Consider the following 13,230-nt stretch of genomic DNA (forward strand, 5'->3'; position numbering starts at 1 on the left):
AAGAAAGTATTACTTTTTAGCGGAGCATCTAGAATTTGGACTCTTTTCAAGGGGGACTTTGGGGTGTCCCTTTATAAGAGAGGTACTCGATCTGGCGAGAGAGGGGCGGCCAAAGTGGAGCCCACAGTAGGTGATTTGGGCACTTTCGAGATGCCTTAGATGTAAAACAGGAAAACATGCAGGGATAGGCTAGTAAGAGTGTCTAACGCAGGAGGGGACCACCACCTTGCATCACCCGTAAGAAATGGCAGGTGGTACAGCCCAGAGGAAAAGGCGTGGCCTAGGCGGATGGAGGCGGGCTGGTGATGAGGGCGGAGCGCAAAAGTCAGCATGTGGCCTTATGTTCAAGGCTGGTAGCATGCTGCTGTCTGAGGGCAAAGGCCCGGGCAAGTTACTTCTGGCTGTTATCAGGGTCTCATTAGTGTTTTTTGTAAAGCTGCGGTAGAAACGCAGAGCTGGAGCGAGCAGGAGCCAGAGCTGCCGCTGGCCCGGCAACCGTCACCAGGACGGGACTTCCGGTTTATGGGCCAATCAGCGGGCAGGTCAGGGGTCAAGCTCTCGCGTGGGCGGTGTGAGGTAAGGGGGTGTAACCAAGATACTCATAGGCAGGAAACAGGGTGCCCGGAGCCCGCGCAGAGTTTGAATTCGCTAAGTTATGGGCGACTCTGTAACCTTAGCAACAGGGTAGCATGGCCTGTCTGAGAGGACAAGGATTACCCCTTGCCCTTTACACATACTATCTTGCGATACCTTGGTCCCGGGAGACCCGTAAGATAGGCTCAAGAGTATAGCGGAGGTCCAACCCGAGCTTCTCTAAGGAACCAATGGGGTGTCGAACAGCTGGTTCCTAGTGCATTCTTGTCTATAAAGGGCCACAATAACCTCTGGGGATTTGATCCATTTAGGAGATGAGGACACTGCATTTCTAGAAACCGAGGCTGAAGAAGCTGAAACTCATCCGGATCTGTATTACTGATAGCAGGAAATGGATAACGCCATCTCCAGGGTTGGTAGGTATCAGTAGCACAGCTGTGTCTGGAACACAAGACTGACCCTTCTCCAACTTCTCAATTTCAAAATATCTTTTTCCTTTTGTGCCCTACTCCAGATATAGAGAACAAGAACTTCCAAAATAGTGAATGGCTGGGATCCGGGTGACAGTAGGCATTAAAAGCTACTGGACTGAAGCTGCTGGTAACTTGTAACTATAATTCTACCTCATTTGTCTTTTACTGCAAAAGCTTCAGAAATACTTTAATGTGTACACCTTAGTTTGGATAATCTCTTCTGAAAACCACTGTTGCTTTTTCTCCTGCTTTCTTTACTGTAAGTCTCCCAATCTCCCCTTTGCTATCCCAAAGTTTTGTTGGAATGTGTAAAATAATCAGTGGGTTTACAAGTGTGCCTGAAGAACTGTGAGCATGACAAGTATGCACAACAAATCTTTTAAAAAAAAAAAAGCAAAAACTTTTAGCATGCTAAAATTATACAGAAACTGAGAACAAACTGCAACCAGTTTCACCTATCTCAGAGTCTAGTATGACCTCTTTAAGGTTGTCTTTTTTGATAAGGCAGGTCCCTATACTTCTGTTTATTTCTGTGGATCTCAACTTGTCCCAGAGGTTGGATTTTAACATTTTCAAGCAGTTTAGGGTTAATTCTAGCTGGATGGTTTGTAAGTGTGGGCCCTGCTGTGAACATGGAAAATCGGGTGAATTAGTAGATGGTTTTTCTCACATCCCTCCCCATTCCTTTCTTGTAAGTTGTATCTTTTGAGGTCTGCTCCCGTAACACAGCTGTAGCCATGTCTGCCAGCTATTTCATATTGTTGCTGTAATATGGCTACCAGTCATTGATGCAGAAAAATAACCTGACTCAAAGCATGGTCATGCTGACCACATACCTTGTTATGTTCTGAGGTTATGAAGTTTGTTAATCTTAAGAAATTCCACAACTATAAGCTTCGCCAGTAGGACCCATCAAATTAAAGGTCAATATGAACTGTTATGTCTTATATAGCTTAAGTTAGACCTGACTACCGGGCAGCGCTTCTAGCACCTGCATATGTGCTCATTGTGGTTTTAGTAGTTTTAGCCTTTATAAGTTGGCCCTATGAAATGCTTGGGGTCATGGCTCCCAAAGTCTGAGCTGTGTCCCTGACTGATCAGTCAGTCCTAGTGTGTGTTCAATAAACCATCCCTGTTTCATATGGTTTGTGGGGCAACTCCTGAATCCCCACAGTATCCAGGTCCTGATAATGCCAGGCAGAAGGGAGTAATTATAATAGGAGATAATAATTTTATTTTTAATTATGGGTATGTGTGTAGGCTTATGCATGGGTCCACTAAGGTGAGAAGAGGCTGCTGGCTCACCTGGAGCAACCTGCGGTAGCACTGAGACTGGAACTCACTCAGCTCCTCTGGAAGAGCCTTTGACCACCTCAACCCCAGGAGGTAATTATTCTCCATTGTGTGCATCTTCCTGAGCCCTGTAGCTATTACAGGGTATTTCTGACCTTTCAATAATACCTTCCCCCAAAATGATCACATTCAAAAGGGTCGCAAGACATGTCCAAATCTCCCTTGAGAAGGAAAGCAAAATGATGCTGTTAGAAAACTATGGCGATCAGCAGGGCAGTGGTGGTGCACGCCTTTAATCCTAGTACTTGGGAGGCAGAAACTAGGTGAAGTTCAAGGCCAACCTGGTCTACAGAGTGAGTTCTAGGACAGCCAGGGCTATACAGAGAAACCCTGTCTTGAAAAACAAAACAAAAAAAAACCTACAGCGATAAGAGCGTACACACTCAGACTTGTGTATATTCGAATCTTGATGAGTTTAATGAAATGGCTAATATCTTTTAAATGATTAATATATATCCACTATTGACTATAAATTAGTGTTTTCACACATTGTTTTGCTCTAAGAGCCCGGGTTTCCCAACTTCTTTGTAGTTTATTAAATTATGTAGGAAAAGGAATTCATTACCAATGCTAGTTTAGTCATATCTGATGGCTTGAAAGTGCATCATGAACACACTACCACCGTCAGTTCATTTCCTCCAGAACTGATTGTGGTTTCATTGAAAGGAATTCGCCCTGACCAAAATAAATTACTGGCTGCTGGTTATGCCTACACCCTGCTTAGAGCACTGGCACTTCATGTGCTTAGACTTCAAATTGAAAAGGTCATGTTCATCTAGTTACTAATGTTTCTGTGAATGGGACTTTTCTTTCTGTGGTGTAGTAGTAGTAGTAGTAGTAGTAGTAGTAGTAGTAAGTAGTAGTAGTAGTAGTAGTAGTAGTAGTAGTAGTTGTTGTTTTTATATATAGATGTTAAAAGCTGAATGCCTGAAATCAGAATGTTCATATTAGGATTGTTTTCTAGGTTTATTCCTAACCAAGAAAACAAAAATAGTGGCCCATAGATGCGGAATTTTATTTGATTAACTTTCCACATTGTAAGTCATATTCATATTTCTAAATTAATTTTGGAAAAAATTAATGTACTGTAGACCTTAATTGGGCTTTCAGGATGCTACGCTGTCTCAACCTATTTTTACCCAGGAAATATTATGGTCTTTGCTGCTCCACTGAGCAGATGTCGTCTTGTGATAATGCACCCTTCCCCTGCTTAATTAATACTCATTGTTTCTGGTCACTTCACTAACAGGAGAAGTCCTGGTGAACACTCAGGACCTAGAATGACCAAGAATGTGGAACCTTAAAGAAAGGTAAAGTGAAAAACCCTTTGCTAGTTCCCACAGCTCAGAATTCATGTTGACTGCTGTTTCAAGTAAGAGGATTGTCAATATATCATTAAGATTCTCCTTCTGATATTTAACTGACTTGTCAGTTTTGACTTGTCAAAAGCAGCATTACTGGAATAAGCAGTCAATAAGCAGCACCTTATTCAGAAACCAGCATTTCAGGACATCCCTGAGCACTGTGCTTGTATTTTTGCTTGCTGAACGTAATCTTTGGTTGTGACTAAGATTGTTGCCTGCTGTTTTCTTAGATAAGAGACTATAACTGGCGACTATTCAGACTTGAATTTACCATCTTGCATATATCAGTTACTAATGAAATTCTTAGTCATCTAGAAAAGAAATGAGGCGTAAGGTCCTAAACTATAGAGAGATAAATTGTCCTTTGCTATTAATGAGATAAGACAGATATGAGGTAGAATGGGAATAGTATAAATGTAATGTTACTTCAGTAATTGGCAATGCTCATGGTACATTTAGAAAGAAGTGAACCAGGGCTCAAACCTGGGACCATCTGTAATGAGATTGGATGCTCTCTTCTGGTGTGTCTGAAGACAGCTACATACTCATACATGGGGGGGGGGGGGGAAGAGGGAGAGGGAGAGGGGGTAGGGAGAGGGAGAAAGAAAGACAGACAGACAGACAGACAAGACAAGCCAATGGCAAAAAGCTGATGAAGAACCAGGCTGTCTTAGGCTTAAAAGCCATCTTACAGTGAAGACAAACTAGGTTCGTTCCTGTTTCTGAAGGATTAAGCTATGCCTCACCTGTAACCTTAACTACAATGGATTCTGTACTGTCTGTTCCAGGAATGACAATCACGTCTCTCTGTTTCATAAAGCTGTTGATAACCATCTTGCAGTCCTGCCTTTGTTTCAAAGGGTTAGATGACCATCTCTGACTAGCTAGTTCTGCCCACCTTGGGACCATGTCTTTGTTTCAGGAGGGGCTAACTTGTTGTTATCCTTATGTTCTGCTCCTGTAACCCCACGTATTTTGCCTGCCAAATCCATTTGGAAATCTATCCCTGAGCTATAAAATAAGTCTTGTGTTTCTCACATCCAATGCTGACCCCTGGAACCCTGACTTAGGGTGAAGCAGCCCTGTATAGATGAATAAAAAAAGCTTGCTTTAGTTAATTTGGTCATGATGATTTGGGTCTGTGGTCTTTATCCTGCCATTTGGGGGATTGACACTGGATCCACCAAGAGTCTTCCAGTCAATGTCTTAGTTAATAAAAGAGCAGGTGAGTGTGGAGAAAGAAAATACAAATGAGTCTGAACTTGTAAGCCAAAGGGCAGCCATGATAGGAACATTATGGCTAGAAGAGGCCAGTTGAAAGGACAGTCCAGTCCCGGGCCTCTCCAGCTGGTGAGTGTGTGTGTTTCTCCTTTCCTTTTTTCCTTCCTTCCTTCCATTGTTGTTGTTTTCAGGATGGATTCTTTGTATAGCCCTGGCTGTCCTGGAACTTACCCTGTATACTAGGCTGGCCTTGAACTCAAAGATCCATCTGCTTCTGCCTCCCAGTATCCCACTACCCAGCTCAGTTTCCATTTCTTCAAGTGGTAAGTGATTATGGATTATTTAAACAGGATGATCTTAACTATTCCCTTTCTCAGTGTTAACAGAGATCTTATTCATTGGCTTTGGAGAAGATGACTTCTGTGGCTATCACTTAGTATGATGGGGGGGGGATGTATGGTCTGTGTGACAGGTGTCCTTAAAACAAAACTAGTGCTAGTGTAGTAGCACTAGAGAGACTGAGTGAGGTGTTTAGAGTTTGATGCCAGCCTGGCATATGGAGAGAGACCCTACCTCAAAGAATCAGAGCCATTTCCAGAAAGATCTCCATTCTTATCAGATTATACTATTAAAATAGTATGCCATTTAAAATTTGTGTCTAGTTGGTTTCTGAAATACAAAGCTTTCTAAAAAACAAAGGCTTCAAGTATCTTCAAAGAAAAAGGAATACTGCGTTATTACCCTGTATAACACAGTATTCTGTTTTCAGAAGCTGCTTGTAGAGCATTTCTATGCTCACTTTGCCAAGTTCTAACTCAAAACAAAAGTTTTTCTTTCTTTCTCTTTTTTGGGTACTGGCCGGAAGCCGGGGCATGTTTTCCCTGGTACACTTTCTGTGAAGTCACTTCTCCCTTTGTACCATGAACATATTCCCCCTGGACTAAAAATAAAAACAGTTCAAAAATGCTACCTCATTTTCTCTGACAGGCTTCTGCTATTCAGTAGCTCTGCATTTGTCGTTTGTTTCCATTTATAATCGTATAATAAAACTTTATAAGCTTAAAAAAGACCTACGTTTTCCTAGGACAGGATTTCTCAACTGTAGTACTAGTTGTAGCCTGGAAAATTGTGGGAATACACATATACTCTAGGGCAGTGGTTCTCATCTTGGGGGTCATGGCCCCTTTGCAGGTTGAGTGACTCTTTAACTGGGGTAGCATGTCAAATATTTAAATTATGATTCGTACAGAAGCAAAATTACAGTTATGAAGTAGCAACTTCATTTTATGCTTTGGGCTCAGCATAGCATGAGGAACAACTCACGAGCTGTATTAAAGGGTTGCAGCACTAGGAAGGTTGAGCTGGGCTTAGGAGTATTGAGAGCATCTCTGCCGTTTGCTCACTAGATGGCACTGCCGCACCTAGTGATAGTGTGACCATCAAGGGTACAATCACTGGTCTTGATTTGTCTAAGAGTTGCCTGTCATTGTTGCTGTGACATTTGTGCCCACCCCCAACTCCCAGTACACACATGGAAAGAAAAATGAATATGTTTTCAATTCTCTATTTTTAGCAATGTAAGGAACTGTCTTTTCTGTGAAGGTGAATGAGAATAAGCAGATTTCTGTTTGTGGAAATAGCTTTCCCCAGCACTTAGGTCAGTAAGTCCTTCATCTTAGTTTACCTGAATTTCACACGAAACCAGAAAACAGAAATTGACAAAGGGAAATGATTTATTTGTAGTTTGGGCCTTTATAAACTAGAAGACAGAAATTTCTTCTTCTTCTGGTGGGGGTGGTAATTTTATTCAACTGGAGGCTTTGAGACCATAGGCCTCATTTTCCCAGGGAACCTCAGATCTTGGGTTTTTCTAGGGCAGTGGGTAGAAAACTTAGGCTCTTACAGTCCTTTGTTCTCCCATAGAAAGATTTATTCTAACTCTCTTGCAGTTTTGGAGCCCCAGGGACATCCTGAAGTCCTGTTAACATACTAATAAGGAAAGGAAAGAAGTTAGAGCCCAAGTGTGAAGGATTAGTTTGCCAGTGAAACCTGGTGATAATCAAGTCTTACAGGCTTTGTTTATTTTGCATATTAATGCCTACTTTGTAGTCTGTTCTGTTACCTACCTGCTTAATTTCTTTCCTGCCCTGCTTATGACCATCTTAATGGATTTACAGGAAGCCAGGAGACAAAGGCTGGAATATGGGCTGATTTAGCTCCTAGGTGGTTCATCTACTCCAATACTCCAGGATGCTCCTATTGTCTCAAAATGGAGACCGGTTTGTGTTTGTTTTTTTTTTTAAGTCTGGGCTGAGGAAAATGGAGTCCTGATGATACCACCCCCTCCAGTTTAAAAAGAAAAAAGTCCTTTTTGTTTGTTTGTTTTTTAAGATTTATTTTATTTTATGTATGTGAGTACACTGTAGCTGTCTTCAGACACACCAGAAGAGTGCATCAGATCTCATTGCAGATGGCTGTGAGCCACTAAATGGTTACTGGGAATTGAACTCAGGACCTCTGGAAGAGTAGTCAGTGCTCTTAACCACTGAGCCATCTTTCCAGCCCTTGTTTGTTTGGTTGCTTTTAGTGTGTGTGTGTGTGTGTGTGTGTGTGTGTGTGTGTGTGTGTCGCCGGGTTACAATCCCCACTTATTACAGTCCCTGCCAAATTCTTTGTGCCTAGGTGTCGGAAGTGTAAGCCTTTTGTGTTCTGTCGTGAGTATCAGCTTCCTGTAAACTTCTTGACCTGTGAAGGTTCAGATTCTCTTTTTCTTTTTTCTTTTCTTTTCTTTTTTCTTTTTTCTTTTTTTTTTTTTTTTTTTTTTTTTTTTTTTTTTTTTTTTTGAGACAGGGTTTCTCTGTGTAGCCCTGGCTTTCCTGGAACTCACTCTGTAGACCAGGCTGGCCTCAAACTCAGAAATCCACCTGCCTCTGCCTCCCGAGTGCTGGGATTAAAGGCGTGCGCCACCACTGCCTGGCTGAATTTTTCTTTTTTTTCTTTTTTTTTTTTTTTTTTTTCCAAATTATCCGAGTTTAAAAAAAAAAAAAAAAAAAGATGAGTCTGATAGCCTAGCCCTGCTGTCTGTCATTAGAGCAGTGGTTCTTAATGGTTCTAAATGCTGTGACCCTTTAATACAGTTCCTCATGTTGTAGTGATCCCTGAAAGGATAGAAAATAATACAGCCTAATTCTAACGACCCCAAGAAATCAGTAGTTTAAAATGCTATCTCGATTTGTTAGAAACTAGGTAAAAGGTCACATTCCAGAGCCCACCCTTTGTTTAGACCTAGCAGAAAGGCCTTGAATAGGTGATCCTGGCCCCATAGGGTAACTGAAAATGGGCTAAGCTTATTTTGCTTCTGTAAACTTACGCCATTACCCCTAAGCAGGAGTTCATGCAGCTGTAGACATTATAGGAAACTAATTGGTTCACTGAGCACGGGCTCCGATAATTTAAACTGATTGGCCTACAAACCATGGAGTGGTACAAATCAATTGGCTCGCATTTCGTGGGCTCTCCATGCTAAGAAATGATTGGTTTGTGATTCGAGGGCTCTGTCGTAAACTTATAAAAGCTGTCTCAATTCGGCACTCGTGGTCCATAGTCCTCTGACCCTGCGTGGTGCACGACAGCTATGGAACCCAGAATTCTGGAAATAAAGAAATCCTCATGCTATTGCATCGAGACTGTTTCTCGAGAGTGATTTGGGTGTCGCCTTCTGGGGTGTGGGGTGCTGGGGCACCCTCGGTTTTTGGGGTCTTACAATCCCCAACCATAACATTATTTTGTTGCTACTTCAAAACTGTAATTTTGCTACTGTTATGAATCATAATGTAAATATTTGATACACAGGAAAACTGTGAAAGGTTATTTCTCTGCCACCAGTGAAATGATCCAATTGAAGCCAGATTAGATTATATTAGAGGCAGGTTTATCAGGAAGCTGCTCTTGGGTGAGTTTACTGACCCCAAGAATTGAGGCCAGGGGAGTCACCATGGGGAGGGAAGAAGGAGGAAAGAAAAAAAAGGTGCACACAGAGGGAGCTGAGGAGAAAGAGAGAAGGAGGGAGAGAGACCAAAATGTCTAGATTATATAGGGAAGAGCCTCTGGGGAAAGGGCAGCCCAGCCACTGGCCTGGAAAGTTCAAGGTTTTGGGCAGGGTATGTCAGGTAGGGACTGAGGAATGCTGGGAGAACCTGGAGGCCAGGTCTGCTCTGGTCTGTAAAATATGCACCTCAGCCCCTTGTCCAAGGTCTGAAACCAAACATCCCAGCCTTTTGTTGGTCATAAATGAATAAAGGATGTTGTAATTGTCCATGACTACTTACTGCTGACATTGAGGTGCATTTTAGGGTGGGGACAAAAACTGGAATGTCAGACAATCCAGGAAGAGCTGGTTGTTTCACTGCTGCCCAGGCTGTGGGACCATCTTGGGGAAGGAGTGTGTAGGCCCAGTTGAAGGAGCCTGTGAGGCTGGGCCAGAGCACCTGTGGATTAGACAATCTGTGTCTGTTTCTAGTTATGTTTGTTTCTAGTTATCTGTTCTAAGCAGGAAGCTAAATAAAACTTATTAATTAACTGCATCAATTCTCAACATGACATTAAATATAATTCTGAACACATTAAAGGATATAATCATTTATAAAGTTACTGGCTATCAACCTGTGTTTTTTAATTATAATATCTTTTATGAAACTAGAACCAAAAACCTTACCTCAATTTTAAAGTATCTTTTGGAGACCTGCTTCCCTGCTTATGTTGTTGCCCTTTAGAAAGATGGTAATGAAGCCATAATTCTGCCATCTTTATCCCAAAGTCAAGATGGCAAACAGTCACGATCTGTTTACCCAGTATATATATGTCAGTCAGGCAGGTGATATAAAATGAGCAGACTGGTTGTTCACCATCATTTTTGCCTACAAAGCTGCTGGTGCTTCTGCTGCCACCTGGGCCACTCAAGGACAAGCTAGTGGTGGGAATGGGAGGTGGAGGAGGGAAAGGGCTATGCAGCACCTGGAGCCCTGTGCTCTGGACAGAGAAGGGAGAGTGGGAGGGCACAGCTTCCAGAAAGCCTGGACATCACAAGTTCAGACCAATTTGAATTATTTTTTGTTTTAGGTCCCGTGACACCCACTTCCCAGCATTCACCAGAGATCCCAACACTATTTGAATTGGTGTCCCAGTTCATAGTCTGGAATCAAATGGTGTTTTTGTGAGGGTGGTAACCTCAAATACAGCATCTCAAGACTCAGAAACAAGGAGGATATGGGGTTGGGCTGGAAAAGCAATTAAAAGGGCAGCATGATATGGAAGTGAAGAAAGATATGTATTTGTGGGAGAATTGGAGCATTCCTTATAGCCAAAGGATACCACTGGTCTCCAGAAGAGATGAAATGGGCCATAATGAACTGTGATCTGCAGAAGGTCTTCCTTGAATATTTCCAGGAAAAGCAGAAATTGGGATGTACTCTGGGATATCCAGAGTATCTGGAAGGGAAGAGATCAGGGACAAGAGGCTACTTAAGAGAGTGCAGAGAGAAAAGGAAGAGGAGCAGTTTCACTGGGACAGTTGTACACAGACAGGTTTCAGAGAGAGAACAAGCTAGATATGGGTAAAGACAGAATGAACCAGAGAGTAGAATTTGAGAGTTAGTATAAGACCAACCAGCGCAATTCAGGAGAAGCTGAGAGAAGCCGGATTGAATCAGTTACGGTGGAAAGGAGTTTTGAGCCAGAACAGATGAGTTGACCAGCCAGCTGGAGTTCAGAAAGAGCTAGAAAGGGTAGGCTTATTCAGTAAGTCTCAGAGACTGAAAACAGTCTAGGCCTAGATTAGATTGTACTGAGGCTACAAGCTTCCAGAACTATGCCTAGGTTAGCAGACATGCAGTAAGCCTCCAAGACAATTACTTTAACTCAATAAAAGTTACTTTTACAGATGGTGTTTTTATTGTTAGTGCTTGATCTGGATATGACAAGGTGGTCTGTTGAGCCAGTTGATTGGTCTGGTTGTCAAGAAGAGAGATATTACTTGTTTTCTTCATGTCCACTGTTGTGATCATAAAAATAGAAAGAGACTATCAAGATATGTTGTACGGAGGTGTGGGGGGAGAGAGTGCCTCAGTGGGCCCATACCAAGGTCTCCCTTTTCCTGAGGGATCAGAGACATGATGGTATAGCACAGAATAGAGTTTATTCCTGGCATGGGGAGGGGAGTTAAGTGGGTAGTAGAGGCAGAGAAAGGCAGAGGGAGGGAAAGAGTAGAGAAGTAGAGGTTGGCCATGACTATATGGAGAAAGGGGGGAAGGGAGGAGAGCCCAAGAGGGGGCAAGAGAGAGAATAAGAGAGAGAGGAGGGCCTAGCAGCCCCTCTTATAGTGGCCCAGGCCTACCTGGCTGTTGCCAAGTAGCTGTGGGGTGGAGCTTAGACAGAATCCTAACATTTACTATAGAGAAGATGGCCACTTGGATGGGGAGGAGACTGCTTCAAGGACTTCCTGTAACAAAAGGCACTTAATAGTTGGTGTTCCCTTTTGCATCAGAAGCCCCTTTCTCTCCAGATTAAGTTATTGGAGTGTATTATGTTATAGATGTGTTTGGAGTCAATATATATATATATATATTGACCATGAGGATGGAAGCAAGTTGAGTATTAGCATTCTAATCTCCACCCCACAGTTACCTGGCAATAGCCAGGTATCCCTTGCGCACTATAAAAGGGGCTGCTTGCCCCCTCCCCCTCCCTTTCTTGCTCTTGCTCTTGCTCTACCTTCTCACTCCCTGCTCCCTCGCTCTTTTCCCATTCCTCCCAGGTGCTCATGACAGCTCTCTCTCCCTCCCTCTCCCTCTCCCTCTCCCTCTCCCTCTCCCTCTCCCTCTCCCTCTCCCTCTCCCTCTCCCTCTCCCTCTCCCTCTCCCTCTCCCTCTCCCTCTCCCTCTCCCTCTCCTCCTTCTGCTACCCTCTTAACTCCCTTCCCCATGCTCTGAATAAACTCTACCTGTGGGAGGCTGGTACCTCAGGGGGAAGGGATGCCTTGGCATGGCCTGCTAAGACACCTCCTTTCACCCACACCTCACCACCTCCCCCCATAGAACATATTTTCTCTCTCTCTCTCTCTCTCTCTCTCTCTCTCTCTCTCTCTCTCTCTCTCTCTCAACACATCAATGAGTGTTTAGGTGAAAGCTGTTAGATCTGCCTGTTGGCAAGTTTTGTTAAGGGTAAGGATTTGATTTCAGTTATGTGTGGACTGTGGGAGTATCCAAGTATCCTCGGAATACAGCATATTCTGCCCCCAAAGACTTGGTTTAGAGGCTGGAGAGATGGCTCAATGACTAAGAGCACTAATTGATCTTCCAGAGGTCCTGAGTTCATTTCCCAGCAACCATATGATGGCTCACAACCGTTTGTAATGGGATGCAATGTCCTCTACTGGTGTGCCTGAAGATAGTGAACTCACATACATAAAATGAATAAATAAATCTTTTTAAAAAAATAATTGTTTTAGGGTGTTATCGTCTATAAACTGTGATGTCTAGGAAGACTCCATTCCAGGTGCCCTCTGAATAGCCTTGGCCTCTGCCCTAAGTTCCTGAAAGACAAGTTCCTAGAAACCTGTACCTTCCCCAGAATGGTGTAACTGTTGTGAGATGATTAACCACTTGCTCCAGCTTCTCTAAACCCACTTATTGCTATGTACAGGGGGAGCGAGACAGCTCTTCACATAGCTGAGGGGATTGAAGAAGATTCTCATCAGCTGCAGATTGATTCTACAGAAACATGATAATTGTGGGGTCCACCTTTAAAAACCCTTCCCTTAGCCCCTGCTGAACAACACACCTTCGATTTGGCTTTAAGGCTGTTGCCTTTCTAGCAGATTTTAATAAATTCAGCTTATTACAATTTCAATTGAATCTGTGGTTTATTTCCTGGTGTCTCAGACTCCAGGACCCAGACTCAGGGATAAGAGTTGGGATAATTGCCAACTGAGAGCAAGTCTGAGGTGGAATTGGAAGCCTAGGGAGCCCAAGACCACTGCTGCCACAAATTTAAGGTTGCTAATAGGGGATTGGCCCTAGGCAGGTGTGAGTTTCATAAGTCGGAGGCCTGGGAGCATATAGCCCTAGACAGGAGTGAGCATGCTTGCAGTGAAAGGTAAACCCCATTATCTCCATTTAAGGACCAGGCCTGAATTAAAAGAAGTATATAAGGTACCAGCTTCAAGAACA

General features: G+C 43.1%; 1 long non-coding RNA gene across 4 annotated transcripts; it reads left to right on the forward strand.

Annotated features, from left to right (window-relative positions):
- Positions 1–315: 315 nt before the first annotated feature.
- On the forward strand, positions 316–7,758 carry LOC127675713 (uncharacterized). Of its 4 annotated transcripts, none has more exons than XR_007975511.1 (5): positions 316–576; positions 906–1,010; positions 1,109–1,194; positions 2,328–2,453; positions 3,670–4,316. It is a non-coding gene; the product is annotated as an uncharacterized LOC127675713 (long non-coding RNA). The 4 variants fall into 4 exon arrangements; XR_007975509.1 differs by lacking the exon at positions 316–576 and adding an exon at positions 4,573–7,758 and having other exon boundaries at positions 618–1,010; positions 3,670–3,730; XR_007975510.1 differs by lacking the exon at positions 316–576 and having other exon boundaries at positions 618–1,010; positions 1,109–1,201.
- Positions 7,759–13,230: the final 5,472 nt, after the last annotated feature.

Source organism: Apodemus sylvaticus, chromosome X (assembly GCF_947179515.1).
Source record: "Apodemus sylvaticus chromosome X, mApoSyl1.1, whole genome shotgun sequence".
NCBI classification, from domain to species: domain Eukaryota; kingdom Metazoa; phylum Chordata; class Mammalia; order Rodentia; family Muridae; genus Apodemus; species Apodemus sylvaticus.